The sequence below is a fragment of the Gallinula chloropus genome (genome assembly GCF_964237585.1).
Source record: "Gallinula chloropus genome assembly, chromosome: 3".
In the NCBI taxonomy this organism is placed as follows: domain Eukaryota; kingdom Metazoa; phylum Chordata; class Aves; order Gruiformes; family Rallidae; genus Gallinula; species Gallinula chloropus.
In genome coordinates, this window is record NC_140087.1 from 28,151,133 (window position 1) to 28,176,273 (window position 25,141).

At 38.2% G+C, this 25,141-nt stretch overlaps 1 protein-coding gene across 1 annotated transcript in view; it reads right to left on the minus strand.

Annotated features, from left to right (window-relative positions):
- ZDHHC14 (zDHHC palmitoyltransferase 14) overlaps window positions 1-25,141 on the minus strand; it is a gene marked incomplete at its 5' end in the record, with an annotated part of 101,362 nt that overhangs the window by 49,980 nt on the left and 26,241 nt on the right. The window lies entirely within an intron of this gene.

Consider the following 25,141-nt stretch of genomic DNA (forward strand, 5'->3'; position numbering starts at 1 on the left):
AATCTGAGTCATATGACAAGCACTACAAGACCATCTCAGAAAACACACAGGCTGAAGACACTCTTCATAGCTCTTACACTAAGGAGAGGGGGCAAAGCAGAGAGATGGCTTCACACATTTCTGAAGTCGTGAAATAAGCTTAAAAACAACACAAACCACAAGCCAACAAGTTCTAGGCCTTAGGGCTTTATCTAAAGCTTCCAGGTATCAATCAGGTTGAATTAACATCGTCTTTCCCGTTTCTGCTGACTGCCTTAAATGATGATTCAGACGCATGAGTTTTTGCACCACAAGTCAGTTAACCTCACTGGAATGTTGACTCTGAACAAGCAATGACAATGTCAGCTCTGCTGTCCATCACTTCTGCTGAGGGGACAGGGGCAGAACGGAAACGCTTTTCATACCAGCTAGCATGTACCAAACATTTATCTCCTTGCATAATCCTGTTAAATGTACTTGGCTGCTTCTTTGAACGCCATAGGTTTCAGGGATGCAATGAGTCCAAATGCATTACGTGGTATGTCATACCGTCACTGAGTGGATTTCATCTTTTGCCCTACATGAATGTAATACTACAGGTGTAACAAGTTATGAAAGATTAAAAAAGACAACTGAGAATGAAAAACAACAAGGGGCAAGAGATACTGCAGTTTAATATAATGAATACGCTGTTTAAAAGCTAGGAAACATTCTTCAAATGCACACTTTTAGAATATCTGTGTCAAAGTCTCAGATTTCTGAAATCAGTGCTAACTAAAGGAAGCAGCAGCAAGACAGCTGGTAGATAAAAGCCTTGCTCCCTTCGTGTCAGAGAAATCAGTCAGAACGAACAACCAAAGAGGAGCTTTCATACCACATAAGCATCTTACTGCTCAATTTATTTCTTGCCACAATGGATTACTCAGACAAGAGTACAAATAAGCTGCAACAACGTATTTCTAAAAGGATTAGAAGGAACATGTACATTAATGAACACCAAATATAGCACAGTGTTATTATTCTTCTATTGCATTATTCATTACGTGTACCAAAGAAATTGCAACTGTGATGAAGTCTGTTGACCAAACAAGAGCTGTATGTGTGTGAAAGGTACTGTGAGATAATTCAGGGCATTAGAGTAGGTGCAACACATTTTAGCCAGGTGCCAATGCAAAACCAGCAACGGTGTCTACAAATCTCAAATTTTCAGTGATACTCAGAGAATAGAAACTGAAGGGCCATCACGACAGTGACATGTTTTCTTTCAACAATAATTTCATAAGGAATTAGTAGAAAGAACGAATTCCTAGGCTGAAATACTAAGAAACCTTTGCATTACCAAAAAGGGATGACATCGTTGTAGCAAAAAAGCATAAAATGTCTCTCTCTTCCACGCTGAATTAACTTCATCTGCAGTAAAAAACACAACCAAAAACAGTGACCCACTCTCAAAGCCCTGCATGCTCTTCATCATGGGCAAGTATAAGGTAATCTGCTTTGCCTATAGGTGTTTCAGGGTGTAACACCCAGAGTTTTATAACCTCTGATTTGGAATTACTTCAGCAACAATATAGAAAAGACCAAAGATGTCATCTTTGGCATTAATAACCAATTCAGAAATTATTTCAAACTGAGAAACCAATCCTAACAGAGGTTCAGATAGAAAGGCTAGGTAAGACCATTCAACCCAGTCGGACTTGTGTACCAACAGACCATTTATTACACAGGCCTGCAGAGAGCTCAGCAATATCTATCTTTTAGAACGGCCCAATAAAACTTTCAAATTCCTGCCACAAATTTTAAAAACACTGATGGTGTTCTTTGTGTCTGTACAAAACAAATAGGGGGGAATATAGCCTGAGTGATTAAAAGTTTTACTAAAAGCAGCTTCAAATTAAAAATGTGGATTTTAGTTCAAAATTGTCAATACATCTGCAGAAATACACTTGCATATTTATATAATTTATATTTGCATGCTTACATAACAAATGTATCTGTACTGCTGCGCTAAGTCAGTATTATTTTAAACAATTTGTTTTAAAGTTCCTACTTTTCAAATTGTAAAATAATGTACATAGAAAAATTATACCTAATATTTGCTCAAATTCCTTAATTAATTTGCTCCAATTGAGTTTGCATCCCTTCAGGCATCAGCTTTCATCAAATATTACATGAAGTATCTTTTCTGGATGGTACTTTCAGTGAGGTTTGGAAGTATTTTAATGCTATTTCCTGACAGCAAGTTTAAGAACTTTCATGCAGAGGGACCCCCTCTGCACAGAGACCATCCATCTGCAGCACCACTTAATGATGAAGCTCTAGAATAAATCTCTACACTACTGCAGAGCAAGGAGTGACAAAGTGTTTAAAATCAGCTCTTGGAACTACTAGACATGAATTGATATCCTCAGTTTACATCTTAGACTCAGTAAAACAACTGTTCTTCATCAGTATGTGTAATAATAGCAAGTACTGACTAGGCCCATCCCAGAAACACTGTTAGGAAGTCTTACTTGACCATAAATCCCACTATAAATTGTTAGTGTGGAAATAGCTTCTTCAGAAGCAATGTTTGGATTCGCACACAGCAACCTGTAACACAGCCTTAAGGTTTGACTTAATAGAGGGGCTTTATACTAAATCAGCCCTGGTTTTTACTTGGCTTCTCAGCTGCTTTTTTAAAGCATCATGTGAAAGTTTGCATGAGTGCAGGAAGGAAATAAGATCTGCTGGAAGACTAATCTGTCACAGCTAGATAAGAATAAAAACACACTGGCATGTAAGGGATAATTATCACATATCATTCCTGTGAATAAAAGATGCAGGAGAAAAACAACAGTCATTTTAACCACCCAGCAGCCCTCTTAACTGTGTAATCGCACTCCCTGTGGCTACTGAGATCAGTGGAAAAATACACATAGTAGCTATGCTAAAGAGCACGCACAGTCAGAGTCCTACAACTTTTGAGCTCTTCCATTAGAAAAGGGGAGGGTAAAAAAAAGAAGCCGCTTTAAAGCCTTCCCTGGAGAGATGGAGGCTTTCCTCAACAGTTCCTTCACAGTTATGATGGGCAGATAGAGTAAATGACAAATCTGTCCAGTAGGGATACTGGAGATTTGGAGAGAGCCTAACTTAGAGAGGCTAACCCTGTAGTAACAAAACAAAAGTTAACAAATACAGACACCTGCTAAAGAGCACAGAAGGACAGGGTTTTATTCCTGTGAGAAATTAAGAGATCTCATCATTTATTCAGCTGCCAGGTAGAAAACAATAGACGTACAGATTTACAATTTAATATGGATGTAGTAGCCATACTTCATTACACTAATTAAAAAAGGAGGAAAAAAAAAACAAAACCCCTAATAAGCTTGGCTGGAGAGGCTGATAATAGGATACTAGGTGTCAAGCTTTTCACCAATATAAAAAGTTATTTTTATATTGGTGATATGTATCTGGCAGCAGATATTAAAAATTTTACTCTAGGAAAAGCATAATAGAATAGAAACAAATAACAAAAATATTATTCATTTTCCAATATCATCAATTTGTGTTTCTGCATAATATACCAGTAGCTGTTGGTGTGCAGAAGGAATCCAATGCTAAGAGAGAAGGCTTGCACTGTGAACCCTGGGTTCCACAGGTCAAGCTAACATCTGAATGAAACTCTGCTGCTTTCTTTAATATGTAACTCAGCAGGTTTGGGTTTTATTCTTCTGCTTGTATTTATGGCTCCTCTCAGCTTCCCCTCCCTTTCAACTCCACCACATCATTGCTCCAAGCCACTTGATCTCAAGCTTCTGACCTTATGCCAACACAGATCTTTGTCAGGTCCTTCTGTGAGCCACGTTAGTTTACTAAAATGTACGAAAATGACACCATTTTGATGACTCCTCTTTCTGCCTCTTAAATCAAATATGCTCTTGGAAAGGAGTGCTGATATTAGTGCAAGGCAAGAGAGGCAGAAGCATACACAAAAACTAGAGGGTGAGAGAAGCTGAGACAGGGAGGAGACCATTTCAGCAGCTGTCAGTAAGGTTTTCATTCAAACCACTGCCTCTTGTGAAACCATGCTCTAACCTTGGCCTCTTTAAATTTAGAAATGACAACAGAAAAACTATACAGATAGATCAAAGGCAAATCAAGACTGGGCTAGAGGAACAAGGACGGCTTACAATTTTCTTTTCTAATGACAAGTTACCAGTTTAAAGAAAGCAGCCAAAGACGTGGACATAGACCACAGCACAGACAGAGGAAGACACAAGGATGGGCAAAACATGAGAGCACAGAAGGAACCTTGAAAGCTTCTGCCTGACAAAGACTCGAAGAGGATAAATGGGACAAAGAAAGATTGGAGTGAAATAATTTCACTCTTGTACAGTTTTGAGGGTTGCCTCTTTTTACTTGTTTTCCAGTAGAATCTCAACTAGAGAGCACACTTCATATTGCTATTAGGGAAAGTGTTGGCAAAATGTAAGGAGGTATAAAAAGAATCCCAGAAGTATTGTTAAAGACAGCATTGTGACTGTATTCTCACATATAACTCAGGCTTCAACCTGCTACAGATGACTTCAAAAGGTACTACACCTATGACATTAAAACATAGTTTCAATACACTCAGAATTGTAAGAAGCATGGTATACATTTTCCAATTGCATAGCTGTAGCTACAGAAGAAAATAGTGCCACAGAAAAAATACATAATTTAAAGACTAGAAAAAACATAACATCTAATAATGTTTGAATGTACCAGTTCTTCAGTCAGTATTTTTTGGGATGCTCATATGCTTCCGCTCCCATTCCTGCTCCCAAATACTGCAGTGCATCAACCAGTTAGGGTTAATTCTTCAAAAGCATGCTGTTACCACACAGAAAATCTCGTATAATTTGAGTACAGATTAGTCCAAATAATGTTACATGAAATGTCTAACAAGATTAGCTAGGGAAGTTCTGCTTTAGTCTACTGCATCTGCCCGATTCTTTTGTACAGCCTTTGAAATTCTTATTAGAATTTTCAAGAGATGTTAAGGAAACCAGAGAGTAATAAGGTTTTTCAATAGGATTTGGAATTTGCTTTAAAAAAAAAAAAAAAAGGATTAATTTTTCCCTTGTGTTTTGAACTATTTTTTAACATCATACACCCCCTCATTTAAAATTGGTCAAAGATTTATTTATACAAGACAAAGATCCCTCGTCTAATACTTCATCCCAATTCAGGAAATTTGGAGTGCTGTTAACACGTGAAGCCTATTGAAAACACAACAGTTAAACAAATGGCAGAATGACAGAGGGAAGGGAAGAAATACGCAGAATATTACTTCCCCCTCAGTTTAATAACCTAAAATACACCTTAATCATAAATGCAGATTTATTGAGCAGTTTCATACAAGAACCATTTGAAATGCTTTACGAGTTCATTCTAGATTATATGGTACTGGATACATTGTTCCCCCCACCCCCTATTAGTTCTATTGCTTGAGGGTAACTCAATAATTTTAATTCTAACTAAAATAATATTGAAGTAGGAACACACACAGAATAATAGTAATTATATTGTGTACCTAACTGCCCCAACCCTTACCAGCACTCAGAAATTATTAAAGAAGATTAATATGATGAAATCACTCATCTTACAGAACAGCATGATCCTTACACCTAATAGATTAAGTACTTTAGAAGTTCTCTCAAACTTAGACAAAATTAGCCTAATGTTACCCTGAATGGCAAAAACTCAACAACTGGTCTTCCAAGTTTCACGTGAAAACCTGGCACAGTTAGATCTTTAAAGCTGATGTCAAAACACATGGGCAATTACCAAGGAGGAAAGACTTCAGGGACCTCTCTTCCCCCTGATCAAGCCAGCAAGTGTTCAATGGAACTCCTTGCTGTGCTGACTCCATTACACTGTAGTGCATTACCACTGAAATCAGATTTACACTGACTGGATATGGATGTGGGAGCTTAGATGAAGCTAAATGAGCAATGTTCATTACGCCATCATGCAAGATAACCACAAACTCCCTCCTACAAGTAAAGACCTTAAGGGTTTGATGCAGCAGATAGGCAACAATCAAAGTAATAGCCTTGCGTGACCTCCCAGTTTTTATTGCTACATGAATTAGCTCTAATGATCCAGTGTCAAACTTCAGAACTAGGATAAATACAATGCATAATACAGAAACAACCTGTCTGCAAAACAGATGTGCTTACTGAAGCTCCTGCAACGGGCATCTAAATTTTGCTTTGTAATACAGAGAAGGAACTTCTTTGTTTTACAAAACACAATTTCTAAAAATTTAGTTGCATCAACTGTTGGCCAAAAGTTTCTGAGCAAGTCAGTAAGAAAATGGGGAATATCTAACAAATTACACATCAAGAGCCCAAGTCTTAATCAGTATGTTTGTGAAAGGTGAATGCAAGTGTGACATATCCTTAAAGACAAACCCAAAATGCATAGCTTCCAACCATGCAGCAAATGAAGGGCTTGTTCTATTGCAGTTTCTGTTTGCTAATTACTTACTTGAAAAGCTAAAACTATATTGGTAGTTAAATTTTCCAGCTTTGCATACAGTGCAAGCTCTGGTTTCCATAGTGAAAGAACACTGATCAATGAATTCCACTCAATTTCTTATAAACAGTTAATATAGAACCACTTTCTTTCCTGTTATGCTTCATATTACTTCCTTATTATTTCCTGTTATGTGATTTTATAACTAAACCATCAGGTTAATCCCAAGTACTTATGAACAGAAGTGAAAACTGGGACAAAACAAGCGGAAATGCCTTGTGGCACAGAACAAGTCCCTGAAGGAGTACGACCTTCTAGGTGATTTTCCACAGGATTATCTGGAAATTGAAACATACGAAAGTAAACTGCTGCCAGACAGTGGACTCCAAGATTTCAATGAGCAGTACTTTTGTGTTCGCACTGCGTAATTTATAGGGTCTAAGGACCAGATGTAAAGCCTAGCAGCCTAGCTCTTGCTGAAGGCCAAAGGCCTGTCAATAGAGTCCCTACCCCTGGCTGTGCTCTACCACCACTTCCCTTATATAAGCACAAGTGAACTGTCTAACACTGACTCAAAAGAGAGGAATTACACTCAACCTGTTCCCCTTTCTTAAAAAAAAAAAAAAAAGATTAAAAAATTTAAGTCACTGTTGGTTCAGTTTTCTGAATTTAACTCATTTAACAAGTGCCAGTGAATGGGTAGGAACACACTGAGGCCAGGACGAAGCCAAACTGCCATTTCTAGAGGCATGCAACTGCTATGGGAAATCCCACCCATACTCCTAAGAGTTTAGGAATACTAGATGTAGTGTCTTGCATTAAAAAAAAAATAATCATTTTTCCCCCACACAATTTTCTGCATTCCAAATCTTTTGCATAAAACACACAAATGCATTAAACCTAAAATACAGCCAGGAAATACTAAACCCTTGACTTCTCAGTGGAAGCCTCTGCTCTTTTGCTGAAAAACACAGCTAAGCTTCACAGAAAGAGTGCTCTCTGGTACTCCTTTACTTTTTTAAAGGGAAGAAATAATGATCCTGCCCCCACACTACCTATCAAAAGCGTGTATCATGTGGTTGTAAAAAAGCACCTGAGGACATAAAGCAAGGGGGAGCATAAAACCAAGAGTTTATCTTCCTCTTCCCTAAATGAAGCAGAGGTAAACAGTAACAATTCAGTGACTTGATCACCCTTCTCAAAGACCGGAGAGGCCTGTTTGTAGTAACTTCACTGGCATGGGTCCTGACAAGCATTGGGAAGGTTTTTAACTGAAATGGCATCCTTTGTTTTTTCATACTGACTTCTCAGAGTCTCACAGGAATTCACTTTTTCCAGAATTAAGCATCCATTTGACACAAAAACTGGCAAGCTACTTCACATTAAAAAAATCCCCGACAACTAATTGGCACACACCATACCAAGGCAATGCCAGCTCTTCCTATCTAAAAAATTACTCAGTTTAAACATAAACAAATTGCAAGACCAGCCTAAGGCAAGTATTTTATTTAATGGAAAAAAATCACGCACACAATGCTTCATCTACACAGAGCATTACAGCTGTAAATACTTTGATTAGCAGTATAATTTTTACTGTTTTGCAGTAGAACTGAGATTTGGGTGCATGTCATAACAGTCTACACACTAAAAGTGTAAGAAATACCCTACATTGAAAGATTGCTTCTGAATCAGAGTTAGCAACATCATAGCATTTAATTATCTTCAGGAAGGTGTGCAGAGAAGATTGCTCTGTTTCAATATTAAAATACTTTTGTTGGATTTTTTTTCTTTTTTTAGAAAGACATCAAAAATGGTCTGCATACAATTTTATGCTAAATGCTTATCAAACCTAGTCAACCATGTTCTAATTGAAAATCAGTGGCTTTATCATATTGTGCTTTCACTGTAGTTCTACAAATACATCACACACAGGCACTTTTATTTTAAAGGCCACTGACTGAAATTACTCATTCCCTTCCTGGGAATTACTCATTGCCTTCCTGGACACTTGTATAATTCACTACAAGTTATTCCTACCATACATGAATTCTATTATTTAGATCACCTGTTTAACTAAGGGAAACATTCCACCTTATTTTCTTCTAAGCCAACTAAGACAGAAAGACATACTTAAAGGAAGTTAAACAGAACTGTTATTTTGAAAATTAAAAACTGAGGATGAAAATCAGCCATATTAATGGTTAAAAACTAAGAGTATCACAAAAGGTTCTGTAGCAAGCTCAACGGCAACAAAAAATATTCACATTTAAGAGAACAAAAGGCAGTCACTTAAGAACCACAGTTACTTTACAATTCACTAGTGTATGGTAACTAAATATTTTGACTGCTAATGCATAAATATGACCTGAATGAAAGATGAACAAAGAAGAAATTACCAACTTCTACATTGTTTCTTAAAAATATTTTATGTAAAATTCCCGCTCAGCTTTACATTTTTTCCATATGTAAAGTTCACTTTCGATTTCATTCAAATGTTCAAACCTTTTCCCAACTGAGTTGTTATTGCCATTTTGTTCAGTAATTACCATAAAACCTGAATTTTAATGTCAACTGAACCAAGATCTCAGTTAGTGGAGAACAACAAACACAGGGTATTACTGCTACCCTTCTTTGAAAGTATAACTTATGTCTTCAATTTAGCATCTATTTTTTGTCAGATTGACAAAACTTTAAAAAGCATCACAAGAAGGTAAAGCAAGGAAAGATTTTATCATGTGTTGCAACTGTAAATTTAAAACTTTCTTCTTCTAACATTTTAATTATGCAACCTGCTACCACCTACACGATGCGATCCCAAGCCCCACTGACAGAGCACTTCTTTTGCCACTATTCATACGGATATCCAGTAGATGATACTGCAAGTGGAGTACCGTGACCTCTCTCCCTAAGGCAAGCCAGACTTGAAAAATCGGAGCAATGCTCAGTTACTTCACTGTTCCCAGAATATACTCTAAGGAACTGCAACACAAGATTTGTTCTCTGTCTTTCTATTGTCAAACACATTCCACCGTTCTCCTCCCAGTATCATATGCTGCTATGTAAACAATTCTCCCAGACACACTCAGCCGTGCAAGCACCACCCCAACTGCTGATCTGTGCTTGGGCACTTCTGCACAAACAGGAAACTGGCAGGACACAAAGTTACACTGAAATGGAAATCTTCTGAATACATAAAACAACTGCACAGGAGCTGAAATAAAACCAGGAATGCAGCAACAAACCAGACACCAGTGTAAGACAGCATACTGTGCTACATCCTGTATCTCCACAATGCACCATCTCTAAATGCAAATTAGCGATGTGTCACCTATGTCCACTGAGCCCTTCAAGCAGTGATATCACAAGCCCCACCTTTTTCCCTGATGTTTTGTCTTTAACCAGGTTTGTTGCCCTCTCAAGTTCCTCAGGCTTCCTCCTGGCCAGACTCTGATCACCAGGGAATAGAGGCTGCCAATGCTGTTCTGCCAGCTCCTCATGCTACAGTACCAGAGGGGAGCTGCAGCTTCTACAACATCCCACCAGCAACCAGATTTATCTAAGGATATTGACATCTGAACCTGAAGAAAGCACCTACTGCATTAATCATCAGCTTAAAACATGGCAACAGGAACAGACCCTAACAGGAGCAATATCCAGAGTTCAGCAATTTTCTGCAGGTTTTATGCTTTTCTTCTAGCCTCTCCTCTGATCAAGTCAATTTTCCATGGAAAAACTTGCCTTTTGGGTTTCTGCAGAGCATACTACGTTCAAAGAGATGAGCTACAGCTGCATGGAACAAAAGGATAAATGCCCAGCATGTTCCTCCTCTCCTTCTATGCCCTCACAAACATGAAAAAAAAGTTCAGATGTCAGGTGTATCCTACATTTTTCAACAGCTTTCCTATGTAAAGGTGCAATGTAATGGGATTTATAGCATTTTCTGCCTACATATGCTCAGAAAGGAGAGACCTCAGTACATCTTGCTCCTAGTTATAATCATTAAACTAATGCTCACAATCAGTATAGAATTCTTCTTTGTCTGAAGGAAAAACATGTAAAAACCCACAGGAGAATGGACAGTCATGAAAGCAATCTTCACTCAAAATACAGCTGTAAATCTAATTTCAGGTCCACTGAACTTCACGTTACAAGCTTAAATAACATTATGCTCACTTATTCCTCCCAGGGCAATTATTTTGCCCTCTTATGTGCTTCTACAAAACTTGATTTTTCATATCCATTAAACAATACTAAGTGTTTCAATAGCTTGAAGAAGGCCAAATCCTCAAAGTTTCACTGGTATAAAGAACACACCAAATAATTCATCATATCACTGCCAGTTCACAAGTAAAGGTCCAGAAGCACTACAAAGCAGTTAAACTTTTTTTCATGAACTGAGTCCTCAACTCATGCCTGCTTATTTTTAAAAAACCCTTATTAAAGTAATAAATTCAATTGTTTTCAGTACTGGACCACTTCCTTTTTTTTTTTCCTCTCTCATATTTGACACTTTGTCAGATATATTTCCATTCTGTCCATAAAGTCAAAGCTTCTCACTAGCAGACAGAATATTCTAATGAAATTTTGCTGAAAGGAAGAAAAAGGACCGAAGACTACACAGTTTAGAAATAACAGACATGGTCCTAACTCACATTCTGTAATCTAGAAAGAAATTCACATTTCAAATGTATGTTAATTAAAATTCTAAACACTGCATTTTGTCCTGAATTGCAAAACAACATTAATATCCTCTATGTCCCAAATACATGCTAATCACTTGCTTATTTAAAACATGTGGGAAATACTGGGGCTGGAGAGCAATGGAATATGTAAGAGTAGGGAGTGCAGTTTATTCAGAAAAGCTACACATCTCAAAATAGTAAGCAGCATGGCAAATACCAAGTTGCTAATATAATTGCATCCATTCCACAAAGATTTTTAATGCAACTACCTTTGAATCAAAATTCATAGCCATGAATGCACACGGGCCCCATTATTGGTGTCCAACTCCTCACAGACATTGAGAAATACCAAGACATGAGTTCTTTGCAGTTTTTCTCTGTTAGAACAGTAAACAGCCATTAAAATGCAATAGCCCATATCTGCCAACCACAAGTTCCAGGCTTGTGTTTCAGGTTCATGCACTGTGCAGAGGGTATGATAAACTCACTGTGAACATTCACAGGACAGCAGAAGTCTCCTTCTTTGATCACAAACACACACAGCAGTGATAATTATTCATAGATCTTTAGCTACATTTTGATCTGTAGACTAAAAAAAAAGGCAAAAATGCAAACATTTGTTCTGTTAGCCTGGCTACACCAGGATAAGGTCCCCTAAAAAACCCTGCCACTGTATTTAGGAACATGATTAGCACTGATTGTAATGGGACCTAGGTGCCAATATAAATCTAATCTTTGAGAGAGTTTTATTAATTCATGCTCTGTTTACCCCTTCTCTCCCTTTTCAGGGAAAATACATACATACACATGAAATAATTAAAACACCCAAAGGAATGAGTCCACAATTTTAAGCAAGACTTTCCTTGATACCAAATCCCCACTGTCACAGTCAAGAGCATTACTGCATAAAGAATAATACTCACAGACAAGCATGTTAGTGACAGCTGTATGAAAAGCTATAACAGACCAATAAGTGAAACAATTTTAAAATAGAAGAGTCAAAGGTCAAAAAAATGTTGAGGTTTGAAAGAAGCAAAGTTGAAAAGCAGCTAATCCTATATGATTTTATTTTTAATATCTCTTCACTGACTACTCAATGTCCAAAGCAAAGTATGTAAGTTCTTTCCTTTGTTTTTCCTTACTGTTCTCTTTGAGTACTGTTACACTGCTCTTGTCAAAAACTTCTTAAGGTGCTTCTCATATGGTACTGAACACCTAAATTAAAACTTAAACCTATAAACACAATAATTCATAATTTGAAGGCTTATTTCTCCTTCAGTAAAGACTAATTAAAAAAACCCCCAAACATCTGTATGCTAAGGAAGATGATAAATATAAGTGAAGTGTAAGGAAAGGCCCCAGCAGCACTACTGGCCTGAGGTGGCCTATTACAGTCAAACTGGTAAAAAAACCAAACCCTGTCTAGATAAAAAAAAGTATTGAAAACATTTTTAAAATATATGGCATAAATACCCCCATTGTTTATGTGCTACACTGCAACCCCACATTTCAATCCACTCTTTTTTGTAGATGACATTGTAACACTCATGCTAAAATTAGCTAAAACTATATATTGTTTCAAAACAACAAAGCAGCATTCCTTAATTTTGACCTACTCTGCACTCAGATGCTTGTAGCTTAGCCAACCCTCTGCAGCTGCTTCGACACCATGCCAATGCCTCCACTTCCTCAGCCTTTCTGTGCTTAGGAAAGAATCTCTGGAGACCTAGAGAGTATTGCACAAACAATACTGTGTCCTCCAACTGTTGCTAAATACAAAATCCATCTTTGCTTCTTTTGTCTCTCTTGAAGGACAATGAACATGTGCTTTGGACTTAATTTTTGGTTGATGAAATAATATTTTATTTTCTCTCAAAAAGGGGATGCATCAACCTAAGAGAAATTCAATACAATAGAGGTCAGAAACAGCTCAGTGGCTAGGACAAGAGACCAGGAATCAGTCTTCCTGGATCAGTCAGGAATTTGCTATGTGACCTTGAGCAAAGGCAATTAATTCTCCTCTCTATAACCCCTCTGCTTTTTTGGAGCATACACCTATCCAGGACACAATCAAGACAGAATAATTACGTGCCAAACTGTACGGCTATAAAAATTCCATCCGTCCATCCGTCCCCCAGTTATTTATTTTTATTGGGATTTTTTGCTGCCAATGAACACTGATGATGGTCTTGGACTCTATTGTAGAAAAACATTGTCTAAGCAGCAAGAAAATCAGCTGGAATCTCGAGGCAATACTGAAATACAAACAATTACTAACAGGATACACAGCTTGGCTTACACAATACAATAGGAAAAAAAGAGGAGGACTTAAAAATAGTAACTCCATATGTTACTATGCTAATTATTAGTTGGGTCATTTAAAAAAAACATGGTTATAAAAAAAAATAAGAAAATATATGGAACCAGAAGTATTTCAGCTTCTCCTAAAGAGACAGGGTCTTTGTCATTTATAAATTATATCTTGTTTTATAAAGTGATACCACTCAGGATTAGACAAGAACTGATTTTCAAAAACATTTAATAAGAACCCGATGTTACCAGTAGTTCTTTCCAAATATGGGCAGTGCACATCTATCAAGCTTTAGACAATAACTCCAAGGAAATTACTTCAAAATTCTGAGGGGAAAAAAGAGTTTCTTGAGATACCCAAATTCTCCTTTTATTTCTGTAAAGTGAACAATATAAAGAAACATGCATGTTCCAAGAAAGTATCTTCATTTAAAAAAAACCCCTAGACATTCTTAATTATAGTTACTGAGCCTTGAAGCAATCAGCTATTAACTATTTGCCACTGTAAGGAGTGACTGAAGTCCATACAGTCTGAAGTAATTTCCTCCACCAACATGCTAAGAGCAAGTAACTTTTTGTTGATGGTGCCAACTGAAGCTCCTCTTCCTCTCAGCCAGCCCTGTGACTTCCACCCCACCCTGTGCCACACAAATGTTTTCACAGTTCCCCAGGGGACAAAGGAACAGACTGGGCTGACAGTCCTCCTCAGGAAAAAATGAAGAGCAGAAAATGTGCTAGAGCAAGGACGGACGTGGCTGTTTGGTTATTTTAAAAATTGTTGGTAGTTATTTTTAAAATGTTGGTTTTCATTGTTCAGATTTGCCTGTCTCTCATTTTTGATTGTTAATAAATAGTTGATCACCCACCTTGAAAGATCTGAAATCATCTTATACTGTAAGCACAACTAAGACAGAAAAAAATGTTGAAATCTTTTTAGGGAAAAAGAGGCACATCATAAGACCGACCCCAGCCTGACAATGTAAGTACTATGCACTAACATTATAAATGACAGCTGTAATCCCTGGAGTATTCTATATAAACACTAAACCTAAAAATATCAAGCCCTTTGAATGTTTTACTCATAACTCCACAGAATTTTATGGACAAAACTTTTTCAAATAGAAGCCCAATTCCACTCAATCTCTTCAAAACATAATTAGGTTAAATATAGGTTGGGTTATCTGCGGAGACGCAAACTACAATTGCAAAGCAAATGTGATGATTACCAATATAACAACAGCGGAAGTCTCACTTTGCTCCTTTCTTTTGTTGTTGATTTTGTTCTATAGCAGTCCTCTGATGCCTGGATAATGAAAAAACCATTGGTGTTACATGGAAATTGTGCTACTCAGTATAACAATTTGTTTACCCTGAAAGTTTCTCTTATGTCAAGCAAAAATATATGCTGCAGCTGACTTGACTTAGAACTGAAACGATCTCAGGACAGAATTACAGATAAATTATTGGAATTGATACACATCATCCATACAGAATCACAGAATCTTAGGAGTTGGAAGGGACCTCGAGAGATCATCGGGGCCAACCCCCCTGCCAAAGCAGCTCCCCAGCTCATATTGCACAGGTCGGCATCCAGACGGGTCTTGAGTATCTCCAGAGATGGAGACTCCACCACCTCCCTGGGCAGCCTGTCCCAGGGCTCTGTCACCCTCACTGTGAAAAAGTTCTTCCCCATGTTGGTGCGGAACTTCCTATGCTCCAACTTGCAGCCATTGCCCCTTGTTCTAGCTCCACAGACCACTGGAAAGAGGCTGGCTATTTCCCTCTGTGTCCCACACTTGAGATACTTATAAACATTAATAAGATTCCCTCTCAGTCTTCTTTTCTCAAGGCTGAGCAGCCCCAGTTCATTCAGCCTTTCCTGGTAGGCGAGATGTTCCAGGCCCTTAATCATCTTCGTAGCCCTCCTCTGGACTCTCTTCAGGAGATCCCTGTCTTTTTTATACCAAGGCACCCAGAACTGGACACAATACTCCAGGTGGGACCTGACCAGGGCAGAGTAGAGAGGGGGGATCACATCCTTTGACCTGCTGGCCATGCTCCTTTTGATGCGCCCCAGGATCCCATTGGCTCTCTTAGCCAACAGTCTATTATTATCGCTAATACTTCAATAACTAGAACATTTCTAGGCCTAAGTACATTATAAAATTATCCTATGATTCCATGGGTAAGAATACTCATTGTAATTTTTTGCTTGTTTTCCTTAAATCTTGCATACAGACCTCAGGCACTTTTCTCCTTCTAGTTGCAAGAAGATCACACCTCCAAGTCTCCTTAGCATTTACTATTAGAAAACTTTACTTAAGAAATTGACAATTTTGTATTTGTTCCCAATGCCTGTATCAATTGATTAAATCAACTCCAGCAAACAGAGGAGGAATCACATGATCCTGATCTGAAGACTGAACACTCAGTGCCATCTTTAAGAGGACAATCACCTGAGTCAGAAAAGGACTAACACTGCAGCACCAGAGAGGGACTACAAATGGAGCAAGTAGTGAAGCTTAGTGGTATCTGAGATGAGCAGCACCAAAATGCCTGCCCTCAAAACTGCTGGATACCACTTTTTTTTTTAGTTCATGGCCCCTTCCCATGAAGAGATCGATCCCTGTTCTGTGTTCAAGAGACCCCAGTGCTGCCCCTCTCTCTACCCAGTGCGCATCAGCCATGAGACATGGATTCCAGCTGTAACAATGCCTCGTGCTTATGGTGAAATTAATCTTTTCGAAGGCAACAGCAAGCATATCCTGATAATCAATTCTTACAAATAAAAATGTAAATAACTTTTTTTTTCTTTCCTCTCTGGCAACAAGCCTACCTCAGCACTCCACAAATACTTCAGTGCTCTAACACTGCAGACTCCAGCCAGGGGACCATTCCCCCTGCTCAACAGAGAAACAACTACAGAGACTACTACACCTGAGAGGCCCTTTACAGAGGAAGATGTCGTAACTCAGCAGTTTTAATGATCTCAATCTGGCAGGAAAGAACTATATCCTGCAGCGTTATAAACCTATAATGAAGAGAGAAAAATCTTTTTTTTGGGAAGGCATTTTCAATGCAGCGCTGAATGCTTCATTTTTGTTCCTTTCAGCACTGCTTCTTTCTCCAACAAAAGCAAATTCTGAGCGACAGAAAAGTACATTTCCCTCTCTGCCCTGCAGCTCACTCTGACTGTGCAATCAATGGCAAAGTCTGAAACAGGGAGTGGGGCGAGGGGAAGTGAATGATGAATGTCATACAAAAATATATGTCCTTGTATGGCCTCAAGATTCAAAACAAGGCAAGTAAGATCCCTGAAGAACACAACCATTCAAGAGATAGACAATCTTTTGTTACCAAGATTTATTTTTTTTTTAGTAACCCTGGCAACTATCTGCACACTACCACCAGTGATTTATGAAGTGACATGATATTGAATAAACTGGGTCAACTCAATGAAAATGATCATCAAATGCCATCTTGTTGACAAAGTGTATAAAAATATGCTTCATAGAAAAAAAACCATATTCAGATTATTACTTTTATATGTTGTACAGGTGATTGTCATGGTTTAACCCAGACAGCAACTTCTTGGCCATCCCCCACCTTCTCCTTAGCAGGGCAGTATGAGAAGCTGAAAAGTTCCTGCCTGCTTGGCAACAGCAAAAAACATCAGTGTGTTATCAACATTGTTCTCATCCTAAGTCCAAAACACAGCATTACACCAGCTGTTAAGGAGAAAAATTACTCTATCCCTGCTGAAATTGGGACAGTGACACTCAGAATAGCTTTGTAAACTATTTCAACTTTCATATGAAAGAAATGAATGAAAAGACAGTCAGCTGCACTTCAGATATTAATCAGGTGTCATCTGCACTCTAAATTGCATCATCTTAATTAAAGGCAAGATTTTAAGCAAGTTGAAGCAACTTTCTACCACTATAGGTAAATCATGCAATCCACTTTAGGCTAATTTATGTGTAATTCTGCAGACCAAAGCAAAAATGTCTAGGACAGCCATTATGTAGAAAATATGGAAACTCCCTCTGTATATAAAGCTTATAATTAAACCTGCTTTAGCACAAAGTCAGTATGCTAGCAAATTCTGGATCCTTGGGCTTGAAGAGAATCACAGCAGAGTTTTGATTTCCACACCCAAGCAAAGCTGGGGATATAGAGACACAGCAGAGGATTACAGCACTCTCCAGCTGCAAGGACAGCACAGCAGAGGCTCTGATATAGAGGGGAGGTGTAGTCACTGTAGTGCTTTATGAAAGAACTGAAACTGAATTGGCTCTTTCAGGAGAGATTAGAGCACAGCAATAGACATTTGTACTTGAATATATGAAGCATGGAAGAAACAAAGTGAAAAATTAGAAGTACTGGTTCAGGACATTAAACTCACTACCTCAAAGAGACTACAGAAAAAGCTACTGGAACACCCACGTCAAAGCTGAAGGGTAGATGGTACTCAGGAAAGTAAAGCAAAAGTAAAGCCAAGTAGATAGTGAAGCACACTAGTAATGCCAATTAGAAATATAGATTCCTTGGATAGAGCAGAATTAGCTTTGGTTGGAGTCATTTGGGGAAAATATAGTTTTAAAAGGTATTATTTACAGTACTACTAACGGTTTTCAATAATTGGGCTGGAAGATGAATGGAGGTTAACAGAAAAAAAATTCCATCATCTTGGAAAGACTACCTTTACAAACAGACTAAAAAAAAACCCCATCAGTAGCACTCCTGATAGACAAAGACTTCTTCAGTCAAAAAGCACTGCTATAAGCAGGAAACAATGTTAATTAAAATCGGGTTCTGGATAGCAGGATGGACTCTATAGAAGAACAGGCCATAGAAGAAACTAGTATTTAAAAAGCTGATTCACATTAATACCAAAGTTAAATAAAGGGATAAAACAGATAGTAATTAGGTAGTTTCCCTCCTCCTCTTTCCCCAACCTCAGGACAAAGACAGCAGAACTGGAAAATACAAGAACCTGGATCTGAAAGCGGCTTTGTAATTTCTTAAATCAAAAGCACAAAAATCTGGCCAGGGATGTGGCACAGACAGAAACTGGTGCCCAAAACTAGCTATACAAATAAACACCTCAAGAAATTATCAGGACTGAACAGAAATGCTGAAGGAAGACATCTTGATGTAAGACATTTACATCCTGAAAGCTGAGAACTGTTTGCTTAATAAAACCAGCTGCTGAAATAAACTTTTGAATCAGGAAACTGGAACAGAAGAGTGCAAATATGTCACTTTAACTGAAAAAAAGAAAAAAAACACAAAACCCTCCATAAACAGGAAAAGAAGTGTGCATTTACACCATATACAAATCAAAGATGATGGAAGGTGAGCATCCAAACAGATATTTTGTATCTATGTCCAAGAAACAACAGATCAGCAAAAAATAGAGGCATGGAGAGAATGCTAACAAGACTGAGTGAAGAGAAATGCAAATGCCTACATCCTATGTGAAAGAAACCTAGAGAGCATGCCATGCTCCACTGTGGGGCCAACAATCTGGAAAAATGAAAAAAGCAGCATATTAATGTGGAAATTAAGCAGAGTTTGGGTTTTTTTTTAAATAAAACTGTATGCTACCACATGATTAGCAAGCATCAAATAACTGCATGTGTGAAAATTCAGGCAAAAGTAGAACTTAGAATTTGCCTTAAGTACCATAAAAAAGCTTTAGAATGCATTTTGAAAGAGAACTGAAGAAACAGAAAGTAAACTAAGACAAACCAGTTTTACTCAGTATCTGCCCTCTGTAAAGTGAAAGAAGAAGCAGCAATTGTAGTCCATTTAGTCTATGTGGACTTCAGAAAAAAAATTAAAATGGAACTTCAGTTTATCTGAATCTTTTGTACTTTTCAAATTAAATGTTTCTTTATACAGACTTTTTAACAAGGATTTCACATAGTTGGAGCAGATTTGCACTGGGCAGAGTTTGAGTATCAAAAAGTTTCGGGACCTTTTAAAAAAATGCAGCCCATTTCCCAATATCTGGAGAACAACAACTCTGAAGCCGTAATTCAGGTTATGACAGACATTGTATCTACTTTTTAGTTCTCATTCTGTTACAATCAAAGTTACAAAAGCATATCCTGCAGTTACTTTTGGTCTGTTTCAGTGTGTGGTGTCTGTGTTGTTTCCAGGTGTGTGTGTTTGCCAGCCTGTGCAACTGTTTACATCTTTCAGCAAGCAAGCTAGCATAATACCCTGGTCATAAGCTACTCTGGAAACAATGGTGTTATTGTCTTTCTTTACTCAACAGAAAACTGGTAATCACATTTCTTAAACTGCTGAGACTTCATGAAGCTCAGCTCCAGAGTGAGAGGTGTCTAAGTGCAAATAATATATTTGAGGAAGTAGGAAGAAGGAACATATCCCTCTTCTTTCAAGTAACCTAACCAGTAAAGCAGTGTTTTCCCATCCTCTTTGCTGATACATGGTCACACCATTTAGCTGGACCATTTGGATGGTCCTATAGCCTTTGATAGAACCTTTCAGTTAAGAGTTTCATAGACACATAGGATAAACAGACAGCATCAATACCATCAAAGTAACTGTTGATTTTCATATTCCTGTATGGAATACAAAGGCAGGCCTATAAACTGCAGAAAGTACCAGGCTACAAGCCCAGAAGATCTTTTTTTAATTTCTATTCACAACATTGTAAATCTTCAGATGCTCAGTAACCCAGGGTGGACACAGAACAAGGATTTAGAGCTGAAACTTACAATGGCACCAGGCATTGCAATAGCACCCACAACAGCCATGCAACAATTTAAGTCTCATCTCACACCATCTCAACTTTCCACATTTACTCTGCTGAGGTGAGCTAATGATAATTAGACACATAAATTCAATTACACTGAAGTGACAAACCTATTAACTTGGATTCTTTTACCATAAAAATCACCAAAAAAAATCCTGCTCCTTGTCCTATCCAGATTTTGCAATTCTTGTTGCCTAGTTCAAGATTCCACTCTTTGCAAAGACCTGCACAGTATCCCAAAGCCTTAGTCTGCTCAGGCTGGCCAAAAATCCCTACCTCAAACCATAACAGGAGACAGCAGAGTGGCCCATTAAAATGAAAATACAAAGTTGACCTCTTAGATGTAAAATGAGAGTGAGAAATTTCTGAAGAGCATAACCCATTACTTTTCCCAACACAATCACATTTTGACCACAGTTGCTTTTGCAATTTAAATTTTCCATGCTTAAGTCAAAAAGCCAGTGTAAAGTGCTGACCCTCTATTTGACAGTCTGCTTCAATGATCGTCTATCAAATTAGTACACTTTTTAAAAGCAGATTGCTGATCCTAGATTACTGCTACACTAAAGAACCCTAATTTATTAAAAGGACTGTTAGCAAGCCAAGTTGATTTAAACAGACATATAAATTAGCATCACTAGAAACTGCTGTTTAAATCTAATTTTATGCAGTAGAAAAAATAAACAAAGACAAAAATATTTTCTCAGATTACTGATTCATAACACATCTGTACAATATAAACCAAGCGATACACAGTATAAACCAAGAAACTTCTATAATTGTTGGTTTTGGGGTAATTTACAGGTTCCATCACTTTCTGTAGTCTATAGCTTGGTTTATTATCATGTGTATCTCTGACATATAGTAAAACGAAGCAAGGCAGGGAAAGTCTAGACTTGATTACAGATATTTAGATTTACACTTTTTTGCCAAATGATAAAAATATATTCTTGATGAACTCCTAAAAACTTAGAAAAAACCACACTGACATAAAATAATCTCCTTAATTATTAACATGTATAAAAATAGTAAAATTGTCTGTAAGAAAATTTCAACAACAATCTTAAAGCTACACATTTACATGCTTTTAGCCAAAAGAACTATCCTCATCTAAATTGTTTAATTTATAGCAAACCAGTACTAATCCCTAGACTAAGAGGCACATGATTAAAAAAAAAAAAAGATCAACCAGGAGCTGAGGCAGAAAATTATGTTAACACTTTGTACAAGAAAGGATTTCTGCAGCTTGATAGAAACTCATTCAGAGGATTTAGGAGTTACAATAAGCATATTGATAAGGTATTATGCAAAATATGAAGGCTAAGAAGGTCCAACTCCAATAAAAAGAATTTTAAGCCCCTGAAATGTGCAAGTGGGAAGATATATATTTAAAACACAAGGTCTAAAATCCGCAAGTCTGAAAGAAACACCAACCCTGAAACCAAATCTTGGGGCCAGAGGCCAAAGAGAGATGCATCTGATCTCTAGCAAAGCAGCTTTGCTAGGAGAGACTAGCAATATGGTTTTGAAATGGGTAAAATTAGAATGTGAATGTAGGGTGTGCTGAGAAAACTGCTGCTCTGCAGTTGAACAAGCACAGCCACTACAAAGGTAGGCCTACCTGTGGCTGAGGGGGTCAGCTGGTCCTGCTGTGCCCACGTACTCTGCAGCTGGACGGTGCCACTACTCACCCTACGCCAGGAGCCCGTGAAGCTCCCTCTGCCAGCAAAGGGCTGGCTGGGGAAGGGCTCTTTGCTGCATTAGCAAACCAGAGGAAATTGGGAACTTGTCCCTGAAGCCATCAGAACCGGGGCGTGGGAGAGAAGCCCCATACCCACGGCTGTGGGAGCAGATTAGGAAGAAGATCTCTCTTCTGGTAACAGCAATCTAACATCAGACTGTCTCAGCTTAAGCACCTTCTGCCTCACTCCTTCAAACCAAGATCTTTTATTTTCCTTAAACCTAGCTGGTTTACTATTTAGTTGGTTTACTATTCTTTTGATACGTATTTTCATATTCAATCTTTTTGCCAAGGCTTTGCAAAGGGTTTTACTGCCACTCATTTTGATGTTGTCTCACTGAGCATGAAATCCATCCCCAGTAGACAACACAAAACACAAACAGCATTTACTTTTTTTTCTAGTGCTGCATTTGCGTGTTGCTGCCTCACTATTTGAAGAAATTATGCTATAATAGCAGCAACTATTTTAAAGCAACAAGCCATTAAATAATCATTTCTCCTCAATATTTTATTTTGCTTCCTCAAAACCACTTCAAAATGTTATTTTTAATCATGGTATTGCTAGATACAACTACTAAGAGCTTAGAAAAAACCCGTTAATTCTAAGTAGCACTAATTTCACTCCCAACACTACATTACATCATGCTACAACCAAAACAATCAGAAAAGCTGGCAATCACATACCAGATATACCAAGAGTATACACAAAATACAGCACAACACAGTATGCTAACCTAATTATCATCCAACCTTGGAAGAACTTCTCAGCTACAGTAGTGTTAAGATGTGTCTTCCATTAAAGCTTCCAAGGGTGATTGCCAAGATTACAGGACTCCCAACTGTGATTAGATACCTGAATTGAGCATAAGAAATGATAAGCATCTTGATCACTCTCCATAATAGGCCAGCTGCCTTGGCAAAACAGGGAATGAAAACAGATGGTTTGCACTAAAACCCATCCCCTCATTGAAAGCATGAATTAAAAACATCTCTAAAGTCTTCTAAAATAGTTGCATGTGTAAATCTCACAAGCTTCAAAGAATCTGTTAAACTTCTTTATGCCGTCACGTGTCTTGTACAAAACCCCTGCATTTCATAATCAACTATCATTGTCATGGTTCAGCCCCATTGGGCAGCTGAGTACCAGGCACCCCTCACGCCCCCCTCCATTCCCCAGCAGGACAGGGAGGACACTAAAGCACCCACAGGGCAGGGCAAGGGCAGCTTGCCGGGATAGCACAGGGAGAGGGGAACAACAGCAGCAGCACTCAGAACAGAACTCACACACAGCAGTAACACGGAGCCACTGACTGACCCGATGACCAATCTGATGCCCAACCACACTCAGACTGTCCTGGAGCCACACAGACCCACTCCTCTCTGCCTGGGGTCAGGCAGTCCTCGTCATCAATACTGGCTAGGAGATGATGTGCTAGAGGGCAGCCCTGCTGAGAAGTACTTAGGGGTGCTGGTGGAAAGTCATGAAGACGATCGGAGGGTTGGAGCACCTCTCCTGTGAGGCCAGGCTGAGAGAATTGGGGTTGTTCAGCCTGGAGAAGAAAAGGCTCCGGGGTGATCCAGGAAACTGCCTTCCAGTACCTGAGGGGCCTACAAGAAAGCTGGGGAGGGAGTTTTTAGAAGGGCATGTAGTGATAGGACAAGGGGGAATGGTTTTAAACTGGAAGGGGATAGATTTAGATTGTACATTAGGAAAAAAAATCTTCACAGGAACAGATTGCCAAGGGTGGCTGTCCCCTCCCTGGCAGTGTTCAAGGCCGGGTTGGATGGGGCCTTGAGCAGCATGATATAATGAGAAGTGTCCCTGTCCATGGCAGGGGGTTGGAACTTGATGATCTTTAAGGTCCCTTCCAGCCCTAACTAGCCATTCTATGATTCTATGATACACGCACATGTATTCTGACCCTCACAGTCCCAAGAAACCTTGACATGTTTCCAAAATAATTACATCTAACTATTGAGCAATCCTAAAGCTAATTCAAAGTTTTATCTCTGAGGAACAAAAATAGATGGCAAAGGCATAAGCAGGAGAATTTGAGAAATCTGAGAAAGTTAAAAAAAAAGATCAAGGCAAAGGTTTGATGCAAGTAGTGCCATAATCAGGACTGTTTGTGTGCTTTTTGTATGTGTTGGGGTTTTTTTGTAAGCCAACTGTATAAAATCGGCCTAACCTTCTACAAGAGAGAATCAGACAAAAATGCACTAAACAAAATAATATATGAAAAGTCAATATAAACAAAACTTGCAACTTCTAACATTTGTTACCTGCAAGTCTGAACATCAGTGGGATTCCTTTCTGACAGAGCTGTACAGTTCTAGCTTCATACTAGGTCTTACTAATGGGCATTCTGAAGAATAAAAAGTATATTTGGCCTGAGCATAGCAAAGCTGGAGTTCTCTCCCAAGGTAGAGAATAGAAAAAGTTCTACTAGAACATAAAGTAAATCCACGTTCAAAAAAAAGAATGAAGTGAAATTTAGAACAAAATTATTAAAAAGACCAAATGTATATAAAAACCCCTCCACTCTGATTAGTTAATTTAAATGCATTTTTACTTTGGAATAGAAGCGATGTAATCCAGAACAAACCTTTTGATTTCTCTCTCAGTTTTTCAAAACACCACCAGGTTGTGAATTAATTTTTTTTCTCCCTTGGCTAAAAATAAAAGTGCTGTGAATCATCAAGAAAACGATTACACAGCACTTCCTGGGCTCTGTGAATTCCTTCCAACTAAAGTACTGCAGATTTCATCCTTTCTGGAACCTCTTTCAGTAGAGTCAAGACACATCAAAACACCATTACAATTAAAGCTGCTATTTATACTTGTATAGCATTAACATATGACTGCAAAACTTACAAGTCCTCTGTAAAGCCAACCTCAAGATAAGGCTTTGAGAAATTTCTGCCAATCTTTTACTACAAAGTACCAGATATCAAAACCAAAGCACTATACTGGAAGAACAACATTGCCAGGCTGCGCTCTAGGTTATGAAGGGGAAAATGGCACACAGTATCACACAGATGATGAAACTGGATGCAGACAGATTAAATGGTTGCCAAAACAGACATAATTTAAGCCACTAGAATTTATTAAAAAACAAACAAAACCCACACTTT